Source organism: Plectropomus leopardus, chromosome 5 (genome assembly GCF_008729295.1).
Source record: "Plectropomus leopardus isolate mb chromosome 5, YSFRI_Pleo_2.0, whole genome shotgun sequence".
In the NCBI taxonomy this organism is placed as follows: Eukaryota; Metazoa; Chordata; class Actinopteri; order Perciformes; family Serranidae; genus Plectropomus; species Plectropomus leopardus.
In genome coordinates this window covers 2,083,583-2,107,802 of record NC_056467.1, presented here as the reverse complement: position 1 = coordinate 2,107,802, position 24,220 = coordinate 2,083,583, and the positions used below count along the sequence as shown (strand labels likewise).

The 24,220-nt window shown below is 39.9% G+C and overlaps 1 long non-coding RNA gene across 1 annotated transcript in view; it reads right to left on the bottom strand.

Annotated features, from left to right (window-relative positions):
* LOC121943221 overlaps nucleotides 1-24,220 on the bottom strand; it is a 127,834-nt gene that overhangs the window by 41,752 nt on the left and 61,862 nt on the right. The window contains exon 3 of the long non-coding RNA XR_006105844.1: nucleotides 11,982-12,045. This is a non-coding gene — a long non-coding RNA (uncharacterized LOC121943221). The remainder of the gene's footprint in view (nucleotides 1-11,981; nucleotides 12,046-24,220) is intronic.

Below are 24,220 nucleotides of genomic sequence, written 5' to 3'. Positions count from 1 at the left end.
GCTGCAACTTTAATTTTTGGTGTTTTATAAACCCATGAGGGTTGGGTACATTGTGTGCGTGACACAAAAGTTAAAAGAAACCAATCAATAAGTCAATCATTAAGCCTAAGGACTAGGGTTGCAAATTGTAAGCAATTTATTGGTAAAATTAATGATTGATTAATCGTCCTTTTGAAAAAAAAAAACACATAAAAACTTTGCTTATTTAAAAAAAAGCATTTCATCCTCAGTCAAAGCTCAAAGCAACATATTGTACATATTTTGACAGCATTTCATAGCTTATTGATTAATCGATTAAATTTCACACATTAAATTCTTAATGACCAATTAATCGTTCATGATTAATTGTTATCATCCCTACTAGAGACCCAATTTTATTGCACAGTGATGATGGTAAATTTGTAGGTTTGGGGCACATGGACTGCATTAAACACACCTGTTTTTTTGTTTCGAAAGGCGCAGGGGCACAATAAACAGAAGGGCTGGGAGGAGAGTAAAGATCACAGGGTGTGGTGATGACTCATTATGTTCTCAGCCGTCCACATAAGCTGTCACACTGCTCAGCAACAGCTGTGCTAATCACAAAAGTGCACGAAAAAACAGCTCCTCGAGGAAATGCACTCCAGTCCGAGACCAAAGTGCCACCACAATACCAACAACGTCCTTTGAACTGCCTCATCTGTATGGAAGTCACTTGTTTGTGCTCTCCTATCACCTTTACAGGGTGTGAGACACGCCGGGCATTAAAATACAACAGAGATGGGCAAAGCGAATTTCAAGTTTAGGAAAATGTTAAACTGCTGATGCTAGCTGAAGTGCTTTCATGGAAACTGTTTGAGGTGAAAAGCCTCATACAGAGGGAGACATGAAAACTGTTCAAACGGGGATAACGGCACACACTTCTGGACGCTTTTGTTGCCTTTGTGCACACACAAAGTCCCTTCAGTAGTAATGTGGAAAAAATAAATAAAGCAAGCTTGAACCATGCCTTTTTTGTCAACTTTACACGCCTCGGCTATCACTCCTCGAGTGGCCATGATTTTTAGATCATCCGTTTCGGAGAGTTACAAAAACTGTTAGATGCAGCACAATTCAACCATCACAACGATGTAGAAAGTGAGCCTTTTTGACTATGTTTGAATACTGGGCTCTTAAATCATTCGTACTACTTGTAGCCGTTTGAGAAGCTAATGATGCAGAAGTTGGTTACATGCTGATTTAGTTGAAGTCATTTTTTCTCCATGGTATTTTGTTTCTGAAATGTCATTTCAAACAAACCTTTGTTTAAATTATCGAGAATCATCTGTAAGAAAATGTGTTTGCATCTGCATGAGTTTGACGAAGCCAAACACTGACAAAATGTGCTGCATATAGTAGTGTTGTGGGGCTGCTGAGCGTCATTATTTCTCGATTTACTGAGTCAGTAACCGAGCTGAGAGTTTACACCCAGACTGCAGCGTGCAGAAAATAAATTGCATTGACAGTTTATGTTATTTCAGAACACGTAATGCCCGGTCCTGACCATACTATCCATCATCCACTCTATTTACTTAAAACTGAATCTGCTGCTTCTCATTCACTTTGGTGATAGATCCTAAACTTGCCTTTGTGATGCACCTTTTATAAACAGAGATGGCAGCTTGAAGAAAGAGCCGAGGTTTGGGAGCGTCACAAAGATGCACTATGTACACAGCCTGCATTACCCAGCAGAGATGGAGGAAAGAAAATCTATTCACTTAAGTATCCGTTTTTGAAATTATATTTTTTAAATGCCTGAATTGATAAAATTTAAATGCAGAGATGGAAAGAAGTTGCCGCTTTTATTGTGGTAATATAACATGATTTCAAATCTGTTTCGAGAAAAACAATGTTGTCGGATAATTTCCACCAGATCCGTGTTCGGCCCGGCTCCGATCCGCCACGTCAGACGGAGCAAATAGATCACACGTTCATCTCTGTGTTAACCTCCGCTGACTCCGCTGAGCTGCAAATCGACTCCGGCCCAGCTCCGGCAGGCCGGACCCTTTCGGATCAGATACCCAGTGCTTCTATTTTGCCAAATGCCGGAGCACTTTGCATCAATTCAGCCGAATGAAGCACAGAGCAGACAGGAAGTCAGACAGTGACGCAACATTTAACCATCGGGTTAATTTTCAGAATAAAACACTGCATGTTGACCTCCGATCATATTTCACATAACTACATTAATAAAATGTCACAATGAGCAGATTCAGGCCTGGAGTCAACAGGTCAGAGGTTTTCAGAGGTCACTGACAACATGGACGAGGAGAAGCTAATTATGGAAAACCACAAAATTATTTATGACACACACAACCATAGAAAGGAAATGGCGTGGAACACCATATCAGGAGTTTTGGGAGTGGATGGTGAGTTATTACTAATTAGCTTCTGTACTGATATAATGCACGTGATTCTGTAATTACTGCGGAAACTCGGTCTTGCTACTCCGGCAGCGCTGCGCCATGCCGCACTCAAACCGCAACTGGCGGGAGTTTACGGATGAGGGAGCACGGAGCAAAACCGCAGCTGTGGTGATGGAAATCCACGGTAACGTGAGAAAAGAAAAAATGATGGACAATCCAAGAACACACGCCTTCTGTCTGCAGGAACTCAAATTCAGCCGGCACAGCCGCCATCGCCGCAACAGTAAACTTTCTGTTGCTGCAGTTACACACGTTAGATCCAGCCCACTGAAAACTCTGTGCTGGGCTCAGTTTAAAATGTGACTGTCTCTGGACTGTCTCATTTATTCTCCCAACAAAACGTCTCTTAGCTGCAGAAAGCAAAACAAGGGGACCACAGGTTATGCTAACTCACAATAGATGAGTTTTGTGTCATTTGTGGTCCAATGAACGGAGACGAGAGGCTAAACAAATCAACGCGCTGCATGCAGCTCTACAATGACAAAAAAGATTGTGCCCATTTTATATAGTGAATAAAATGTAGAAAATAGATTTGTTGCAGTCAATGCTGATATTGTGGCAGCCAACAGAAATAAATACTGAATATAGGAAACACTGCAGTGTAAGAGTATGTATATATATAATTCTATTCAACATGTACATTTTTGTAAGTGTGGGAGTGAAGTTTATTTAATACAGCTCCTTTCACTGAGCAAGGTCACAAAGTGCCTTATTGGAATAAAACTGTTAAAATATAAAACCATATAAACAGTTATTAGTTTATTCACCACGTTTCTCGGCAGTATAAAGTGCTGCTGAAATGAAAGACAGTCTGACTGAAATGTGCTGTGCATTGTTTTTGGAAATGTGCCTAATGAGTCATGATATTCGGTCTCTAAAAGTATATGATTCAATGTTTTCTGACGATCTAGTGTTAATTTTATTTTTACATTTGTAAAATCATAATATATAAAAATCTCAATACATGTAGAATCTGCATCCAAGTACCACACTTCCTGCAGCCTGAGGCAAGTTAGATTTGAGACTTTTTAAGACTTTATTAAAGCCACTTGGAATTAATGTTAAGACTCATTTTCTCAGGGAAATTTTAGTATGTCCAAATATTTTGTATCACATAAAACATTAAATGTCTTACATCCAGTGAAAAAAGAATATTTGCGTCAAATGTTGTTGATAAAAAAAAAAGGAAAATCAACCTTTTGTCACATTATCATAAAAGTAACTTTTAGGTTTAGCAGCTCAAGTGGGAAATATTTGGCACTTTTGTCCATTTTCTGGTTTTTACTGCATGTGAGATTCAACTGCTTTAATTCCCATCATGACCAGTTTAAGAAGCAAATTTATTAAATTATTTAACAACAACAAAATAATAGATAGAAGTTACCAATCATTTTGAGATTGTACAATTCAAAAAAAAAAAAAATTTAAAAAAACCTACTTCCCATCTTAGGCTTTTATAAGGGCTTACATTACTGCTTGCGTTTTATTTTGCACTTTTTATTTTGCACTGCTACATCTCTTTGAAATGTTGTATTTTCCTTAATTTTATACATTTTATACACTCTATTTTTATCCTTATTTTATATTAGTATTGATAATGGGTTTCATTTTATTTTCCATCTTATGTTTTCTGTGCATTCAATTTTTATCCTTATTTTTAACTTACTTATTATCAAGTGGGTTTTTTTCCATGATGATGCATTCTGTTTTCAATTCTCATCTTATCTTATTTTTAAATGCATGTTTTAGTGTGTTTTTATGTCTTCTCCGTCTTTTGATGTGAAGCACTTGGTGCATGTAATGTCTTTGTTGCAAAGCTTTCTTTGGGCTGCATTTCTTGTATGAAAGGTGCTATACAAACATTTATATTATTATTATTACTTTTTAAGGATCAGCGGGAACACTGAGTACTTAGCATGTGACTTCTGGCAAAGATTTACGGTATTTTTTAAACTGCTACAATAATTGGCAAGATGCTGTCAGTGATGTTGTGAATAAATCATAATTCAGTGTTAATGGTGCATTATTAACTGTAAACGTTCTCATAATGAGAGCAGTCTCTGCGAACGGCCGTCTTGGTTTATCCAAACCAGGTTTGCTTTAATCAAACTGCGTTACAGCTCAGTACAGCGGGAGCTCTGACTCAAGTCATGCCAGGAAGCCCTCCCTGTACATGTAAATGGCAGAGAGCCACAGGATGTGCTAGGAGGCTGCCATTACAGCGAAGGGGTGGCCTTTGCTAAATTAAACAAAGGAGAAGGAGAGAAAAGATAAATAACACATGGATGGCTACTTATTTAGTAATGAACTTCGCATGCTGGGCCTGTTCAGAAACACATGGGAAGATGCTGCACATCTGCATGGCTCAGTGGAAGAGGAGGATGAAAGAAAGAAGGAAAGCTACATGTGTCTGTGGAGAATTTTGCATGGCGAGGATGTTTCGAATCATTTCTGACATGGATTTCGCAGATTTTAGTTAACCCTTTGAGACCTGAGCAAATTGGCTTGAAAACACGGGAAGTTGGCAATGATCAACTTAAGAAATAGCCCCAAAATTAGCAAGAACTTAAAAAGCAAAAATTAACTTCAATTAAAAAAAGAGAAAAAAGGAAAAAAGAAACAAGGAAATACCCACAAAAAGTGCTAGAAATTAAACCATGTAACATGATTTTAAACATAAAATGATCTATATTGTTTTCTCAACATTGCCTCCTTCTTTTAAGCAAGATTTCAGGTAATTTTCTTGTCTCATTTTATTTATTTCTTCTAATTTGTGGGACATTTCTTGCCAAGTTGCTAACTGCCTTTTCCCCCCCAAACAAAATTGCATTATTTCTTAAAATTAAATAAAAAAAATTAAATAATATATATTTTTTATAACATGATTTTAAATATCAGATTATCTGTATAGTTTTCCTCCTTTTTTATGCAAAATTTAAGGTAATTTTCTTGCCAAGTTGCTCACTGCCTTTTTCTCCCATCTTTTCTAAAGAAAACGAACCATTTTTTTCAGGTTTCAAAGGTTTAACTGCTTTTGAAAGAAATCTGAATGCAGCAAAAAAAAAAAAGAAACAAAAAAATGAAGTTGATCCAGGTTTCAAAGGGTTAATAAAAAGCTTTTTGTTGAAATATATTGTAAGTCTAGTGTTTGAATATATGATTTAATACTGATATTACTCCTTCTGTCAGTCTTCACAGCCTCGGCACGTAAGACTAAAAAGTGCGCATGTCACGAAACACACCCGCTCGTTTTATTCAGCATGGAAAAATACCAGCTGGTCGACGTTCACAGCATATACTGTAGTGTTTGCCTTTTTTAACTGTGCATAGGTTGTGTGAGGACACAGTGTAATTTATGCTGCTGGATTGTGAGTGGAGACAGCCAGCCGGAGGATGCCTGGCCCAGTGAAGAAACATGCCAGGAATTTCAGAAGATGGCTCAGCAGCGGCTCCAGATGCAGGCAGAGTGGGAGGCTGCATTACTTATAGAAAACGGAGTATAGGGAGCTGAAAGGAAGGGGGGAGGGACGACTGCTGGCATGAACGGAAAAGAAGACAGAAATGGAGAGAAAGGAAAAAAGAGATTGAAAGAGGAGGGCAAACCGTTAAGTGAGGTGCAGAGGAGGAGGACAGAGGGAATAGTAAAAGAGTCCCTGGAGACTAGAGGAGGGGAGGAGGTAGGCAGGGGGAAGAGAAAGGGAGGAGCGCTGCAGGTAGAGAGTAATGCAAATATGGAGAGCATCCCTGGAAATGTAGTTTTGGATGGCTTACAGTAGTGATACTCAACTTATGGCCCGCGGGCCAAATCAGGCCGCTGATAGGGTGCCAAGTGGACCACAAACCATTTTCTTATACACAGTAAAAAATAAAGTGATCCACACTGAGGATTGGTTTGTACTTTAGTATGCAAAAGATGCCAAAATGCATGAACAGCATCAAAATAGAGCTTGCTAATCAAAAAGTGCCAGTGGAGGATCCCCCACAACCCCTGACAGAGATCCCAAAATCCTAAAAATGTCATTAAATCCTACAAACGTCCTAAATTTGTGGAAATTTCCTATAATCTGACAAATGACCTAAAATCCACTAAATGTTCTGTAATCCTAGAAACGTCCTAAATTGCAAAAATTGCCTCTAGCAAATGTTTAAGAAAAACTGAAACTTTCAACATTATATACGGAAAGTTCCCAGCAACGTTTTTTTTTTACAAAGTCAAGTAAAAATGTAATTAAAAATGAATAAATCAAAATAGCTCCCTGAGGTTTTACAAATTAAAAGTTCCTCCCATGCTGACAGTTTCTTTGCACTTTTTAAGTAATTAATTTTATCAGGGATCACTAAAATAAAATGCTGATACAGATGATCAGCAAAATGCCAAATATCGGCCCCAATAATCAGCCAAACCGATAATCTGTTGACCTTTGATTCATTTGCCAAAATTGCCAAGGTACAGAAGAGGAACTCTTGGCCATGGAAATCTACTAGCTACACCTGACCCACCCGAAATATTGGCCCTCAGTGGAGGCTTTAGCGTCATTAGACCAAAAACTGATGGGTTACAAGACAGTTTTTTCACTGTAGACTGTATTAGTAATGGATAACAGATTAAGGCTTCAGTATCGTACCTTCAACAACGTGGGCCTTTAGTGCTGACGACAAGTATATTCGTAAATTAGGGTAATCCTGTCAAACAATGCACCAGTTCAACAGAATTCAAAAAAATGATCCAATGCATCATTCTGATCCTACAAACAAACAGTCATACATTAAATATGCAATCAATAAAGCCATATCACACCTATCATTTCAAAAGTGGACAACCGTGACTGGATGGTGCACACGCCTCTTCATAAAAGGTCGATATCAGCCTTTTATTATAGAAACACAATTTATCAGCGAAGAGCATTCTACAGCTGTACTTATTCTCCAACTGTGAATCATTTATCATGCAAAGTACTCGAGGTTCTCTGGTGCATTTGGCCATATGGGAACATTGTGATGCACTTTGTTTCATAGACAGATGATAACGGGTGAGGGAAGAAGGCAAAGACAGGAAGGAGGAGGGGGAGCGGTGCTGTCTATGACTTCCTCCAGCTCTTTAAGCCCTCAAGAAGAACAATGGTTTCTTCCCCTGAATCTGCAGCAGCACTCCAGAACACACAATACCCCTGAGAGGTATTTGGCAAGGAAAGATGGAGTAAGAATACCCACATGTGTTACTGAACACATGAACTTCCATAGAAAGCGTTGCATGGAAGTAGCAGCCATCCACTCGAACAGCAACACTTGAGAACCATTGGCTTTCAAATGAATGAATGTAAAGGTTAACGTAACGATGGTGGCAAGTATATGTGAATGATATTGAAACTCTGAAAAGGCTTACTGTGAGAGACTATTCAAAGTGACAAATGCACAAGGCGACGGATACAGTGGCAGGCAAAGTGAGCTATTGGGAGTACAAAGTGTCAATCTCGCCATCATGAAGACTAAACAAGAAGAGAGAGGACATTGGTGCTGGTGAGAACAGACAGACGAGAACCCGTGAAAAGACCACGGAAACAAGACGCTGAAGAAGAGTTTACAAGACATCAATCCATCGTGCTGCATGATATCGCTTTCCCAATAATTGGGACAGGAAAGAGTTACTATTTTCAAAAGGTCCTCCAAACTAAATGACAAAACATGTCATTTTTCATTGCCTTACAAAAAAAAGTGCTTTCTGATCTGAGACTTCTTGCAAAGCCTAGGCGCCAAAATAAAATGTTGGCAATGAATCGTCTAAAGTACATATATGAGCTGAGTCTGTCGTCAGGAGGGCGGGATGGTGGATGGCGTGACACCTAAGAGAGATGGCAGCCGGGTACAGGCCACTTGTTCAAAGCCGGTACTTTTTGCAACACACTGACGTTTCGAGCTGTATTTGTTGGCACAAAACCAGTTTTTTTAAAAACCATGACAGGGCGCTTGTTGTTGTTTGTTATTTGGAACAAAACTAATCGGGACATTTCCAGCCATGTCTGTTACGACAATACTGAGCATAAACAACAGACACAGAGGGACACCTAATTCGTGATATGTAGATGCTGAAGTCCACTGCAAAAACACGAGACGAGTTGGGATGAGAACTTGATGGACATTCAGTCTCTCAACTCTCATTCATTCACAAGTCTCTCTGGCTTCTTCTCCGTCAGCAGACTGAGCGTCACTCCAACTTAAACCAGCCAGATTGTGCCACCATCTTCCCATAAGCCGACCGTATCGTTGCATTCAAACTCTAAAACTGTTCTCCTCTCTGCTATTGTCATTTAGGTACAAACATTTAGGTGCAACCCGACTCTACCCAATCCTCCAGCCTGCATCACAGCAGTGCCCAGTCCTGCTCCATCATCCCATCATGCACTTAGTAAACTCTCTTCACCACCACCACCACCAGTGACCACGGTGACATCCTGAAGTGTCTCATGAACAAGATCAAGTCAAAGCCTTGACACAGGTATCATTTTCTAACCTGATCTGCTACTAAAAGTTATAAATAATTAGCTAGATTTTGGTGAAACATAGTTCCCCTTCTAACTGATTAGCAAAACAGTATATATTTTAGTGATTAAACACCAGTAAAGGGAGTCCAATAATGGTCTTGTAGTGCAGTACAAAGTTGTGGTGATGGATTGTCATATTTGGCTTTGACACTGCCGTGCTTGATTAACATCCTGTTTCATTTCCCAGTTTAAAGCTGTAAAATCAGACGGCAGAACTAAACATCCGAAGGTACTGTAACTGTGGCACAAAGCAAGAAGAGTCATCATGTCAGTGGGATGACTCATATTGTGTTTTACAGAAATATTCACCTCAAGTTTGCAAACATAAAATAAGCGCCTGGTCATAGCAAAGCGAGGTACAGCGGGTCGTCCACTAATCATAAGATCAGCGGTTTGATCCCCAGCCCCTCCAGTCTGCATGTTGAACTATCCTTGGGCAAGATACTGAACCCCAAATTGCACTAATGGCTGTTGAGTGTGTATAAATGTTTAAAAACTGAGTAGCAGGTAGTACCTTGTACGGTGGCCTCGATCACGAGAGTGCGTGTTTGCGTGTGAATGGCTGAATGTGACTGGTGATGTGAAAGCGCTTTGAGCTGTCAAACGACTAGGAAGGCGCTATTCAAGTGCACCACCACTCACCATTTACCTTAAGAGACCAAGAAAAAAGCAAACCCATTGAGTAAGTTGATTTGAGTTAGTCTGAATGCTCCCAAATCCAACTTTTTATTTGTAAGAGGAAGAATGTGTTACTTTTTTTTATAATAAATAAAACTCAATACGTGTGTATTGGACATGATAAAGGAGAAACTAAAAAGTGATGAACTTGAAAACTTGAGCCGCATTCCTCCTGCCAAAACCTCTTGAGTATTTTAATTTTTTCATTTCTTCTCATTATTTCCCTCCTCTCATTTCTCTAATTCTTGCTTCCATCCAGCCTCTGCGTGGAGGGTTTAATGTTTTAAAAGGGACTAATGCTGTATCCTTATTGCTCCCCAAACGCGCTGCCCGCCCCATCAGCGCCTAACATAGGCACCTTTAGCTCTGGATAATTCTCACTTTGAGCAATTATTGTGGACAAAGAAAAAGGAATTTTGTAATTTCGCATTGTCGGTGAACGCAGCGGAGGCCAAACCTGAACAATCGGAGAGTTTATAGGGCTCCGAGGTCAAAGACCGTTTCCCCGTCCAGTACTGCAACACATCAGTACAAACTGACAAAAGAGTGAACTGCTGTTATTGTTCTCTTTAGACTGTGGCCAAAACACACTGAACCAACTAACGTTTACTGTCAGAAGTCAAGTTACATGATGTTATGCAAAACGAGCTAAAACAATACACATATCCATTTTACTATCGGTGAAAACTCCGAGCGCTGACGGACTTTGTCCTCGAAGTGACAGCAGAGAGAGAGAGGGACAGACAGCTGCAGGTGACGGAGAGCTGAACCGTGAACACACAATAAACTGCATCAACCAAGTCTGAAAACACGCTCTATGAGTGAAAGAAAACCCATTTAATATTCCCATATATAACATACAGCTGTGGAAAAAGTACTCAGATCCTTTACTAAAGTAAAGCAGCAAAAGTGTAGAAATACTCTGTTTACAGTTGAAGTCCTGCATTCAAAATATCATTCAAGTATAAGATCAAAAGTATTAGAATCAATGTATCCTTGAAATAAAGCAATTTTATTAGTATAAAATTATTTTTTAAATATTAACATTAGTATTTCTGAAGCAGTTATTATGCAGAATGGCCCATTTCCGATACTACAGCATATATATATTAAAATCATTGATGCATTAATGTGTTCATCACTTTAATATTGCAGCCAGTAAAGGTGGAGCTCATTTTAAATATGAGCCTACTGCTGGGTAGATTCATCTTACATCATAATTGATTACTATTTTGTATTGATAATCTGAATCTATAAAGTAACTAAATCTGTCACATAAATGTAGTGCAGTAAAAAGTGAAATGAAGAGGAGTAGAAGTAGCCCACAAACTACCATAAAATGTAAATATTCAAGTACATGAACCTTAAAACTGTACTTAGGTACAGCACTTGAGTAATTAGTTACATGCCAAACTGTTCACATAAATATAACTCTAGTTAATACATGTTTAATGATAGCAGTTTTGAAGCTCCCCCATTTCTGACACTTTCTGGGGTACACATTTCAATGTTTCAATGATTTAGATGTGTACTGTGCATGAAAATAAAGGCGCCAGAGTGCATGAAAAAACATCAAATATTTTCCCCAGACCCCCCTGCTGAGGTCACGTCCAATCCCTAAATATCCTCAAACCCTAAAAAATAACGTCGACTAGCTCTGAATAAAAAAACATGAAACACCAACGTCAAAGCGCACAGTCCGAAAGAAAAGCTCACGTTATCGACCCAAATTGCCCAAGACGCTTAATGCCCCCCACCGAACACCGCGTCTGAGCTGTCTCCCTGTACAGCGCATGCACACACACACACACACACACATACACACGTGCATCAATGTGCTTCGTTTGTATTATGAACAATTTCTAACTCTTAACAGTAGACCAAAAGAAAAGTTCCAGCCGCAGACTTTTCATTGCAAAAACATGACTGAATGAGCTCCAACATCAAGCTGCGATGCTCGTGATGCCCCAAATGAAAATGTTTGCCTTGTTGAATAATTGAATCCTTTACATTATTGCTAGAAACATTTTGTAATGAGTGGAGCAATTGTGAATTTTAAGTGGATACTGTTGTTCCTTTTAAATCATCCCCTTTTATTGCTGCATATCATTGTCAGATAGTGACTGCAGAGATGTGTAGGTGGTTCAATGGAGGCAAGAAATCCATTGATTTTCAAGTTTGCATAAGCCAGTATTCAAAATCAGTGAATGCTGTGTTTTCAAGGTGGAACACCTACATGTTGGTGGATAAGATGCTAGCTATTAAGGTTAGACCTCGTCAGAGACGTTTTCAGCCATTCACTATGGCAAAGGTTAATTACCTTACTTTCTCTGTATCTCCTCAAAGGCTCTCATCTTCAGCCGCAAAGTCTTTCAAGATTTCACCTGTGAACAGAAACAATTTTAGTTGAAGCAACCAAAGAGACAACACTTGAAACCTACAACTAGTAAGTTATCCTCCATATCCAAGTACCATAATGTAAAAAATTACATTTTTTATTATTAAGCACGAGTAAACACTGTCAAAAGGCTCAATGCTCAGTGAAATAAAGGTCTACAAAGGTAGAGGGTGCCAGTACAGTGCCATTAACAGTTAGATAGACAGATTTTGGAAGACCTGAAAACGCTGACCGATCCAGCATTTTTCAGGAGAGGACTTAAAGGGACATGAGCTAAAACTGTGTTTGAGACAGACGGTGAACACATCTATAATCAGGCAGACAGTATGACAAAAATAAAGTGTTTTTTTATGTTAAAGCATGTAAACATGTTTCACAAGAAACCAAAAAGACAAGTTTGAACTGAAAATGAGCATAACATGGACCTTAAAATCCAGGATATTACAGTATACCAGGGTATTTAGAAATCCAGAAGGCATGTTTTTTAATATCGTCGTATACACGGGTGCTCCTATTTCTATTAAACTCATTGTATTTAGTGCACAGCATGCACCACCAGAGCTCGGTCACCATTCTCTACTGGTGGATCAGGCAGCTGAGCTGAAAGACACAGCAACACCTAGTGATGGAGGGAGACGTTACAGGACTGTAAAGAGCCGGCGGTCAGCAGGCAGAGAGAGACTGTGGGGAATAATGACACTTTTTTTTCTAACTCAGTGGATTAAGGATTTATTTTGACCAAACTGGAGCTGGTGAGTGTTGTAACAATGGACTTACTAACTAGATTACTAACAAGAGTAACCAAGACCAAAAGTCACCATTCATTTACCATCATCATCATATCAAAACATCTACACACAATGCTGGTGTCGTCATAAGATTCAATATTTCAGTTTACCGTCTAAGTTAGTTAAATTACGGCTACAAAAATCACACCTTCTCTTTAATTTAATACACGATAATTTAATTATTTTACCCTCCCAGATCTGCTCAGAAGACCATCGGGCCACCCTGATTTGAAATCGTAAATATTGAGTGTTCACGTTCAATATTTACGATCGGAAATCCTGTTGTGTGTGGGGAACACCGAGGACAGACGAGCGAGCACTCTGTGGATCGTCACATGGAACAGGACGACAGCCAATCAGGAAGCAAGCTGACTGAAGACAGAAGCAAAACAAATAAGAGACATGGCGACGGTGATGATTTTTGTCCTGGCTACACCTGCTCCATCTCCCTTTACCTTAAGCTCTTTCTCTTTTCTAACTCAATAGTTTTTGCATGTTTAAATGTCTTTAAGACCCATTAAGTCCACATTTGTCGACCTGCCTGGCTTGCATTAGCCAGTCTGCATACAAGGAACCGTGAGTTTTTTGTCAGATGCCAGCCTGTTACTAACATCCTGCTCGTCTGTTGGAGACTCAGGACACCACTGTGACGGGTATATCAACATTGACTGAAATTAAAAACCCTCCATCCATCCATTTTCCACTGCTTACCCCAATCGGCGTCACATGGCAGCAAGGAACTCTAGACCTCACTGACTAGCTATTATTTGCCTCTCTCACGACACCTTAACCACCAATGGTCTTTGAAAAGCCTCAGCAACATGTATTCTAAATAAAACGGTAAATGGACTGCACTTGTTTAGCACTTTTCTGGTCTTCTGACCACTCAAAGCGCGTTTTCACTACATGTCTCATTCACACATTCACACACTGGTGGCCTAGGCTCCCGTACAGGGTGCTACCTGCTACTCATTAACCATTCACACACACTCACACTCCTATGACGCAGCATTGGGGGCAATTTGGGGTTCAGTGTCTAACCCGAGGATACTTCGACATGTTGTCAGGAGGAGCCGGGGATCGAACCGCGACCCGCTCTACCTATGAGCCACAGCCGCCCAAATACCAGAAATGGGTCTTTGTAATTGGTTATGCTATCTGCACTCTATTTGGAGCCTCGACTGAAAATCTGAAAATGACATAGTTGGCTGGATACATCGATCACACACACACACACACACACACACAAAACGATTAAAAGGCTAATGGCAAAGGCGTACTGAATAATGGAGTGGGAACAAAATGGCAATTTAGTGTGAATATCCGGCTAATATGGAACCGCTAAAGGGCTCGATATGGTGTTTATGTGCACAAGGTTGCCGAGTGATACTTTGTGCCTCAGAGCTGACCCCTGAAGTGACACTTCAAACCACTCAGCAGCAATAATAACAGCGGATCCATAAAACCGGGACCATTATATTAAAGCAGATAGAATGAGGACAACACGCAGTACGAATCCTGTATATTCAGAATCAAAAGACCAACAGCAATATTTTTAGCTGTGATGAAAAAAAAGACCATTATCTGACTGAGTCTAACAGGAAACAAACAGTCCTTTAAAGCCTCGGCGAAACCTTTCATGTTTTCTGCAAGACGGCTAAATGAACTTTGCTGACTTTGTATTCTTTAAAAAGGATCTGAGTGGAGGTCAGCGGCGGCTTGTTTTCTCGGGTCCCCTGTCCCTTTAAAGACAATGACCTGACTAGCAGGGCAGCTTGGCTGGAGATTAGAAAGTAGTTATTTCCAGCACCCTCCTCATTTATTTGTGTACGTGTTTTAAGAGACCTAAAGCAGCAGGCTGCATGCCTGGGTGCCATGCTGATAAAGCAAGAAGGGGACTCTGTGCACTTTTACCCAGGGCCCCTGAGTGAGCGGAGGGGCAGCATGGGGGGGCTCGGACAGGGGATCAGGGCTCTAAGCCAGGCGGATACACTCGGGTGGATAACATGTCTTTAATGCTACTGATGGACTGCCCAACTGGCGCCCCGGCTGGCTGGCCCCGTGCCCAACGTTCTTCCACTGGCTGAGCGGCTGTATAGCTTGGATGACTGTTGTGAGACAGAGAGGGAAAGTCAGGGGTGACACAAACAGACAGACCGCGGACAGACAGACAGAAGCGAGCTCACAGGACGCACGGAGGCCAAAGGAAATGACTTACAAACGGGCACAATCGGTGACGGACAAACTGTGCGGGATGTGGTACATTTAGAGTGCATAACCTACACTCAATTCACGTACATTTTAAATAGTTAATTCATGTATCACAGACAGGGACGGGGATGGTTAGTTTTTATTTATACTGATACCGTTATTGAGACACCTTAACGATGCAATGCTTTGCTGTTATGTGGTGGAAAGGAGACGTTTTAGTTTGTTTTGTTTTTTTCATATTTTGATTTCAATATTTACTTAGAAAAATCTTGGCATCAGTAGTTTTAATTATGTATATTAAGATGATCAGAGCTCGTGATAGGACGCTAAACACGTTGTTGTTCGATCTCTATTATCCATTTTATATTGCCGGGTAAACACATTTCTCACCCAAACAATTATTTAAATTTCTCTCCAAAAACTAGATTTTCTTTTTCTTGATGTTACATTTGAACACATCATGATGATATTTTATTTAACTTTTTGTAATAGTCATTTTGGTGAGCTGACCTTGAAAACATAACAAAGAAACCTTATGCAGCCTTGTTTTTTTAGCTAACAATCTCTTATCCTGCTGATTTCAAATCAGATTTTAACACTGATTACTATTTTAACTGACGGGACTTTCTACGAAGTTTTGGTGTGTTTACCACTGCTGCTGCTTTTTTTTTAACCAGAACACAGTCAAAGGTTCTGCATTTGGGTAAAATTTGATGCACAGAGGTTGTGTTCCTCTTCGCTTAATACGTATTTGCTGGCAATTCAATTGTATTCAAAAACTAAATTGGATATTCAGTGTATTTGGACCAATGATTGGACCTAAATGACGTGACTCAACTCCAGTATAATGCTACGTTATAGGACTCATGGGACTCGATAGCAGTATCAATAAGATCAAATGTAATGTATTGATAAAAGCGGAACCGGGTCTCTAATCACAGACGTGGCCTTCAGCATCAAACTTAAGGCGGACGAGGCTAGATGTTTGATATCTTGTGTCCTTTTGTAAGAAAAAGGCATCACAGAGCAGCCAAATTGCTAAAATATGACTTTACCATGTGCACTCAACTGATGCCGGCCCGTAAGATTCCCTGATTCTGAAATTGAACCATTCTCAACACTTTCTTATCTGTCAAAGCGTATCCATCCCTTTTGTTTAGTATTTAATCACCACAGCAAACAAGCTCCAATTCATTTCCCTGATTTCATTTGAGATCCAGGAGAAAGCAATCTGTTAGAAAAGTCTGGCGATTCTGAAGAAAGCTACAATATCACTCTTCTGGCAGATCTCATGCTAAATGTGCTCAGTCAGCCTTGAGCTGCAGTCTGAAATAACAAAACAGAGGAAAAAAGGAGGGAAAATGCAGATTTCCGAGGTCGGTATGCCATGTATCAATTGACTCACATTAAGTGAAAACTGAACCAGTAAGATTTACTGCAGCAATGTCAAACATTTCAACTCTTGTCCAACAGTCATATGAGTTCTTCATGGTCTAATACTTATCCTAATTAGTACAGACAGTCCTGAGAGGTCAAGTTAGCATCACAGTGCTGCTTTTTAGTTCTGAGTTAAGTCAAATAAAGTGCACTTTGTTCGACAGAGTTGAAGCTTTAATAGTTGGGAAATTGCAAAAGGCTGAAGTAAAACCATAACTTGTGAGCCTTGGGACATAACCTTACTAAACAGTATGTGGTTCAGTCATTTGTTTCGATTAGGATGGGTTTTTAAAAAAAAAAAATGTTCTGATTTTGTATATTCAATATTTGTTTTAAACCAACACAATTGTCAAGACGCCCCTAGACATCTTAGGTTTAAGCACTATGGCAGGACAGAGAAGAACAGATGTTGAAAAAAGATAAAAATGACAATGAAAAAGACCATTTTTGAAAGCACTGGGAAACAATGTATAATGGAGAAACTTCAAGGTGTGATGGCGTATTGCAGGCTGAAAAAAACTCAGTGTGAGTTGTTGTTTTGGGTTTTTTTGTATGCTAACAAATTAATCGTTAATCAAATGTGGCAAATGCGGCAGATTATTACATGTGGATTTAAACGTTACAAATGTGTAATTTTCACTCTGAGTCCTCGTTCTTATAAGATGTTTGATCATTTCAACCCTTCAGGCCTTCAAGAAAATTATCAAAAGTGAAATAATCTGTTTTTGGTTGAGCTGCTTAAACTGGGCAAACACTGTACGATTTTAGAAATGTTATTAGTTCAAATTTAAACTGTAAGAGTAAATTGTCCGTGATGTAAAGCTCCAATTAATGTGCTCACGCTGTACGGTCCGATGGTCAAACCATGACCTGAGGGTTCACACTGAGCATGTAAAAACGGTCCCTGTGGACTGTCCTGACATTGACAATTGTCCATTAAGATTAGTTTGAAAGCTTCGAGGCAGGTATTAGCAACAATGCTAACAAGGCCTTGATAATCTGTGTAATCCTGTTTGCCGAAACTTCCAAGAAAAAGAGGTGCCAGCGCATATGGACTCACAGATGGCTTGGAAGACGTGGACAGTATGTCTTGTCCATTTTGCATTTTACGCTAACTGTCCTCTATATTTACAATTTAATTCAGTTTTATTTATAACGCCCATTATCACAAATCACAATTTTCCCAGAGAGCTTTACAGCATCCGAAATCCCTCTGTCCTTTGACCCTCACATCGACTACGGAAAAACTCCCCCCAAAAAACCCTATAATGGGGAAAAAATGGTAGAAACCTCAGGAAGAGCGAGTAAGGACGGATCCCTCTTCCAGGACGGACAGACGTGCAATAGAAGTAAAAACCTATTAGATTACAGTAGATGACAAAATGATATATAGGAAATAGAGAGAGAAAAAGAGATAAGGAGCGTCGTGTTGCCATGGCGTTTTCAGATGCTCTGTTTGCCACTTTGTGCCGTCGCAGTGAGGAAAAAAAGGCACTGACTCTGAGGAATCGACTCGTATGCAACAATTTCTGATTCAAATTCATCCGATCATCAAAAGGCAGTTCGGAAGCAGATGATCCGCTGTGAAAGTGAAGTGAAATTACAGTCAAGCAAGCCCTGAAATTTAATGATCAAGTCGCTATAATTACTAAAACATTATCTAAATTTGATTAAATGACATTCATGCCTTTTTTAAATGTTCCCCAAATGTAAAACTTATTTTTCCTTGTGCTTGGCAACAATTTGTGGTCTGTGAAAAATGAGATGTTTTTCTGTTATCTGATCGAAAATGTTCTCTTAGCTAAGAGAAGAGCAAAAGTACGAAAACACTGAATTCCAAAAATCAGTGATTACTCACAAAGTAAGAACAAATTGTGGATACAAGCAAAAATAGGAGACAATTTGTTCGTATAAAGTTCCTGCATGAGGCCCACGGTTTCATTTTAAGGGATCACGATCCAAAAAGGTTGGGAACCGCTGTTTTCGAATATATTAAAGATTTCACTGAGTTACAGAAGGTTCAGAAACTGCAGCTCGCCCGGAAATGGTGTCAGGACCTCGTGTCTATAATTATTCAGCCAGAACCAGCCTTTTATTAAATTCAGGTATAAGGCAGTCGGCCAGTGTGATGATGTGGTTTGGAAATGATTCAACAAAGTCTACAACACTTATACTGGTTAAAATGAAATACTGAAAACCCAAATTAGAGAATACTATCTATTATTATTTTTAGTCCTTCGTAAATTACCTTTTATATTGTCATTATTGTCAATATAAGCTACAAAATATGTTTGGCACTGGGCTGGCAGTGCACAGAAGGTTTAGCGGAGCGTTTTTAGTCGAAACAGCTGCCTGCCGTGTCTCAAAATGAGAGAACGGAGGCCAGAAAATTAAATCAATCACCTAAAAAAAGGTGAAAATTCTCTGTAGGAAACTGTAGCTTCTTCATTACCAACAATCCTTTTAAAATTATCATTATTTAAAAAAATGTGGTTCGGTTAAGCTTCAACTATTGCATTATTAACACTCCTTAGTGCCATTTTACGGACCATAATGTATTTGTTTTTGGGAATAGTCATTGGTTAGACAGTCTCATGAAATCTGTGAATAATCTTTATTTAATCGTATTTGGATACAGAGGATCTGGATATAATGGCCGGATTTATTTATCCTTGTGATCCCAAAGAGGGAAGTGTAACCAAAGCGAGGGAATCTCATTCTCTGGTTTTGGTGGAGGTTTCCTCCATGGCCACACTTCAATAACCCCCTTCTCCCCAAAATCTAAACACAGCATGCTTAGAGAATCCGAACGGGTTCAGTCTGATGAGACCTACTGCCACAAACACCCCGACGCAGCTTTATTTCAAATTATTTACTTATGACCAGCCGATCAGCAGGAAACTTTATTTAAAATGGGATGAATAAATATACTGTGTACAGTTAGCTCTAACGGGACGGAGTGTTTATATTTGGTGAGATCTCGAGGAAATCAAACTGTGTTTAGATTATCGGACATTTCGACTGCTGCGGGCTATTTAATAAATAAACAGCTGGAGCTCTGGGTCTTAGATTCTGTTATGTGTTTGGTTCAACATCATTTGAGTGGTCTGGTCAAGCGTTTACCATATATTATTATAAACCCTCATCTCGAGAGTCTGCTTACTTGATAGAAATTAGTTGGATCTGTAATATTTGAGCGTCTGAACTGTAATACAGAGACACAACACTGAACTAACTGAAGGAGAACGGTATACTGAGCCGACGATAGCTGGTTAAAGTTGTGATTTGATCCAGGCAGTGCATATAATTTAGGATTATGTTATGATAATTTGTATTAATGCGGCAAGTCAGAAGTCGATAATTCTGTCAGTTTTTCCAACTTTTTTTTTGGCTAGCGTCTGAACATCAAAACCATGATGAGGACCTACATGAGCTACCGCAGCACCAGACACCCGCCTCCCGTAGAAAACTTTTTGGCAATCTTTAGACCTTACAGTAGTAGTATCAACTGTAGTTTCGACTGAGTGGAAAAACCACCACAAAGTTGTTTTGGCACATTTCACACAAACTCTACATAAAAGCAGAAACTGATGAATAGGTCATTTTTTACAGTGAGCGGCAGCGTACAGCTGTGGCGTCAATTCGACCGACTCGGTCCACGTGGATCTCGCCCGACTTTCTAATGTGGAATTCCGACTTGAAAGGCCGTCCCACTGCACTTTTCCGAGTCAGAGTTAATTAGTACGATGACGAGTAAGATTTGAATTCTGGTTTCATGTAATACTTAAGTTATTAATCAGAATTATCCTGCTGTCATTTATGAATTATCACGATTGCTTTTTAACGGCACTATTTATTTATTATATATTATGACTGTTGCCCTTTAAACTGCACTATTTTACCACTTGGCACTTTACTATTTTATGTTTTGCACCAGACTGAGTTGCTGCTGATAATTTCATTGTATGTTAACGTTATATAATGACGATAAAGTCTGATTCTGAAATAACTGCTATTAGTATTATGATACAGTAACATTGGTATCTTTTGGGACATGTCTAGCTGATGACAGGGTCATAGTTCTGCTTAAATATACGTCCCCTGAGCTTGATAAACTCAAAGTCCACTGGCTGGAGCCCAACTGGCACCAACATGCTTTTTGCAATATGGCAATACGCTAACTGCATGCTAACAGGGTGACACGGCCGACTACCTCACTGCAATGCTGACTATTTATTAGGAGACTCACATGGGCTTAATGGAATAAGTGGGCCAGGACCTATTGTTGTTATTGTTCCTGACACGGGGTCACGGCGAGTGGAAGGCCAGCGGGCCCGTCGGCTGGTCGGTTGGGACAGCTGAGAAGTGGCCTCAGAGCTGTGGGAGTGGCCCGGCCCAGATGGCCGTCCTATACAGCCCAGGGACTCAATACCTTTCCTACCCCCCCTCACAGACCAGATGGAGACCATTACAGTGGCCTGAAAGACCTGAGCGAGAGAGAGAGAGACAGAGAGAGAGAGAGGTGGGGTAGGTGGTGGTGAGGGTGTCTCGCCTTTCCAAAATCTCTAATTACCACAATTGTTGAAATCTTTTCAGCCTGCTTTTTTCTTGCTTTTCTAATACAAAAAGCTCCCTCCCAACATGCACCGCAAGCCCTCCTGAGAATTCCTATAAGAGACCAGACTGTTTCACACAAGACAGAAAGACAGAGCGCGCGAGAAAAAAGGAGAAACGCAGGGAAGGGAAGGAGAGAGGAGAAAAAAGCACATTAAAGAGATGCAAATCCAACTGTCTGGGGTGAGGAGCATTAACCAGCGTTAGTAGGATAGCTGCCTCTATTTTTAGTGTTTGCGTGCACGTGTGTGCGTGCACGCGCATGAGTGTGTGACTGTCTCTCTCTGCCGAGGTGTGTGATGACTTCCTTAAGCCCGGGCTTTCATGTTCTAGTGAGACAGTCTGGGCGTCGAGATATGTCGGCAGAAATATTCTGCCTAATTGAGACACTTCACAAATGAAGCTGTCAAGCCGGGCTTCAAACAGAATACACAACAGCAGTTGAAAGAGAATTTCTAGGACAGCAGTGTGAAGGAGTTTCTTTTTTTTTCTAAACAAGTACAGTGCATTAAATGATTACAGGTTGGTTTCAGGACAATCATCAGAGTTGAGAAGAGATGTTTTAAAAAACTTCCGCAGAGAGTCAAAAATAGCAGCCACGCCAATCACGTCTTCAAGTCAAATAAAATAAGTCGGGGGGGTGTTTAACTCAGTTATTGAGTACACCCAAGGCCACTGCCAAAGCCACGAGGAGGGCTCCCTGGTGATGTAATGCAGCGTCTGGCAGCCATGTTGGCCTTTCTTCGTACCTGGAAGCAGTGCGTTTGCGTCCAAATGTACAACACGTCTATATTAACATTCAGAGCTCATCTTTCAGCTTCACATTTACTGCACTGTTTTGTCTTCCGTCTGCGCCTTCAGAACTCCAGCAGCTCTGTAACATTTTACACTGTGTGATTTTTGAGCTGTCTGAGATGAAAGTTGACAACTGTGAGAGAAACGTGGTGAAATCTTTAGTCGTCAAACCAAAGACTGCCGCAACAACCCACGTCTACAAACCGACAGCCTGTTCTCGTCCCCGAGTCGTCAAACGCCGAGGCTTTGTCACACCCCTACGCTCGTGATATTGACGCCAATCTTACACCAATGCCCAGATCTTACATAATGCACCTTTAAGCCATCCAGTTCAGTATCATTATGAAAGATTACATTTTTTAGATCGCCATTCAAGCTAGCAAAGCACTAAACCAGAAGTCAGTCACTCTGCAGAAGAAGTTAGCCGCTCGGGCACATTTGACCACGCCATGAGTTTTCAGAGCGCATTCCTTATAGATCTGGGCATTTCTTACCCCAAAAAAGAGTTTTTTTTGCTCCATGTGTCATAAACGATGCCCCGCCTCCATGGCTGTATCCAGATTCTTAACACATCCATGATACAGCGTAGACACTATGGTCTTAGCGAATTTGTTGGTGTGTAAAAAACACGACGACGGCAGAAGCTCCATGAAAATGACCGTCATCCCCATCATGAGCAGCTTCCGGAAAGAAGCAACGTACTAGAGTAAATATTGTTGTGTGTGTGTGTGTGTGTGTGTGTGTGTATATATATTTAAATATATACATATACACTTCCAATATATATACACTTGTAACGATGTTATGGTTCATTCAACTCACGATTTGATACGATTCATGACACTGGATTCACAATATTTTTTTAAATATAAAATAAGAATACAGAAAAATTATGATTTTATTAATTATTTCAAACAAAACTTATACAAAATCCCTTTTTATTTCTGATGTAGGGTTTAAATGAAAAACACAAACTATGCAATGAATGCATTTCTGGACATCCACAATGTCCCCTGCTGTAAAAAAAAACAAAAAACGGTCTTTTCCCTCGTGTCGGTCATAAGTTGGGCTCTCTCTTTGGCTCTTGTACTCGTCTGGGCTAGCAGGGTTCAGCTTGTCAGTGTGGTTCGGTTGTGTAGTCTCCCATAAGGAGTAACACGCGTAGGCGGGGCTGACCGGAGCGCCTCACCATGATGCCGGCTCACATGCTACATCGTGTTAGTTGTACTATTTGTGTAGTTCATCCTCTTGCAATATTTGCAGACTCAAATGCCGCCACACTTCAGATTTGAAACTGGAGGGTGCATCTTCTATTTTAAGATCGCCTGATGCAGAGCCTTTGCTTTGTCTTATATACCTTGGCGAGCTGTCTCTAGCCTTGGACATGACGGAGGACGCTTACCACACATCTTTTCCCAGACTGTGGGACTCATAAACTCCTCCTTCGCCACCAAGACATGTAGCAGGATTTAGGGACAAATTTTAAATTCATTTTTTTCTGAAACTATGTTTAAAAAAAAAATAAGACAAATAAATGTACCTTGTACCTTATACATTAATATAACTGGGATATTGCAGTTCATGGTTGGCACTTTATCTCCAAGGCTCAGAGTGTGCCCTAGATTTCACTATATATATATATATATATATATATATATATATATATATATATATATATCACACAGCAGCGTTTCTTACCGGCTGCCCACCATGGCTCCCTGACCGTTTCACTGCAGTATCCTTTGATTGATTGCCTGTCATTCAGTCACTCGCCCTGCTCTATTTTCACTATTAACTGTGTAATAGCAGCAAAAATGCCAAAAAAAGATCAACGTTGTCATTATTATGACCTCTGCTGACGTCACAATGATAAGAAATTAATTCAAATTTTATCTGCAGTTATTTTAGTATCTATATATGGTCATTTAAAAAAAAATGATGTGCAGTGTTTTGTGATAAAAAGTGATACAAGTGAATTCAGGAAAGCCTTGATAATGAATGGATACTGGATATGGATAAATAATCCACAATTGCTTAGAAATTCCTCTTACTACGCAGATCCCTTATAATATGCTATGATATGGTTCTTATCATTCAGCATATGGACCGCAGATGATAGGAAATCAAGTGAGAAGAATGGCCCTGGTCCAACAGTGAAACATTCATATTCAAGCATGTTTCTGATGTGAGGAACTTGTAAATGTTGACATGATTTGATCCATCTGGCTTCCCGTAATACAGACAGTTAAAAGCATTTGTTTTCTGTGACAGTTTGCTGCCCTACACGTACCTCGATTTGGAAACAATTGACCTCAC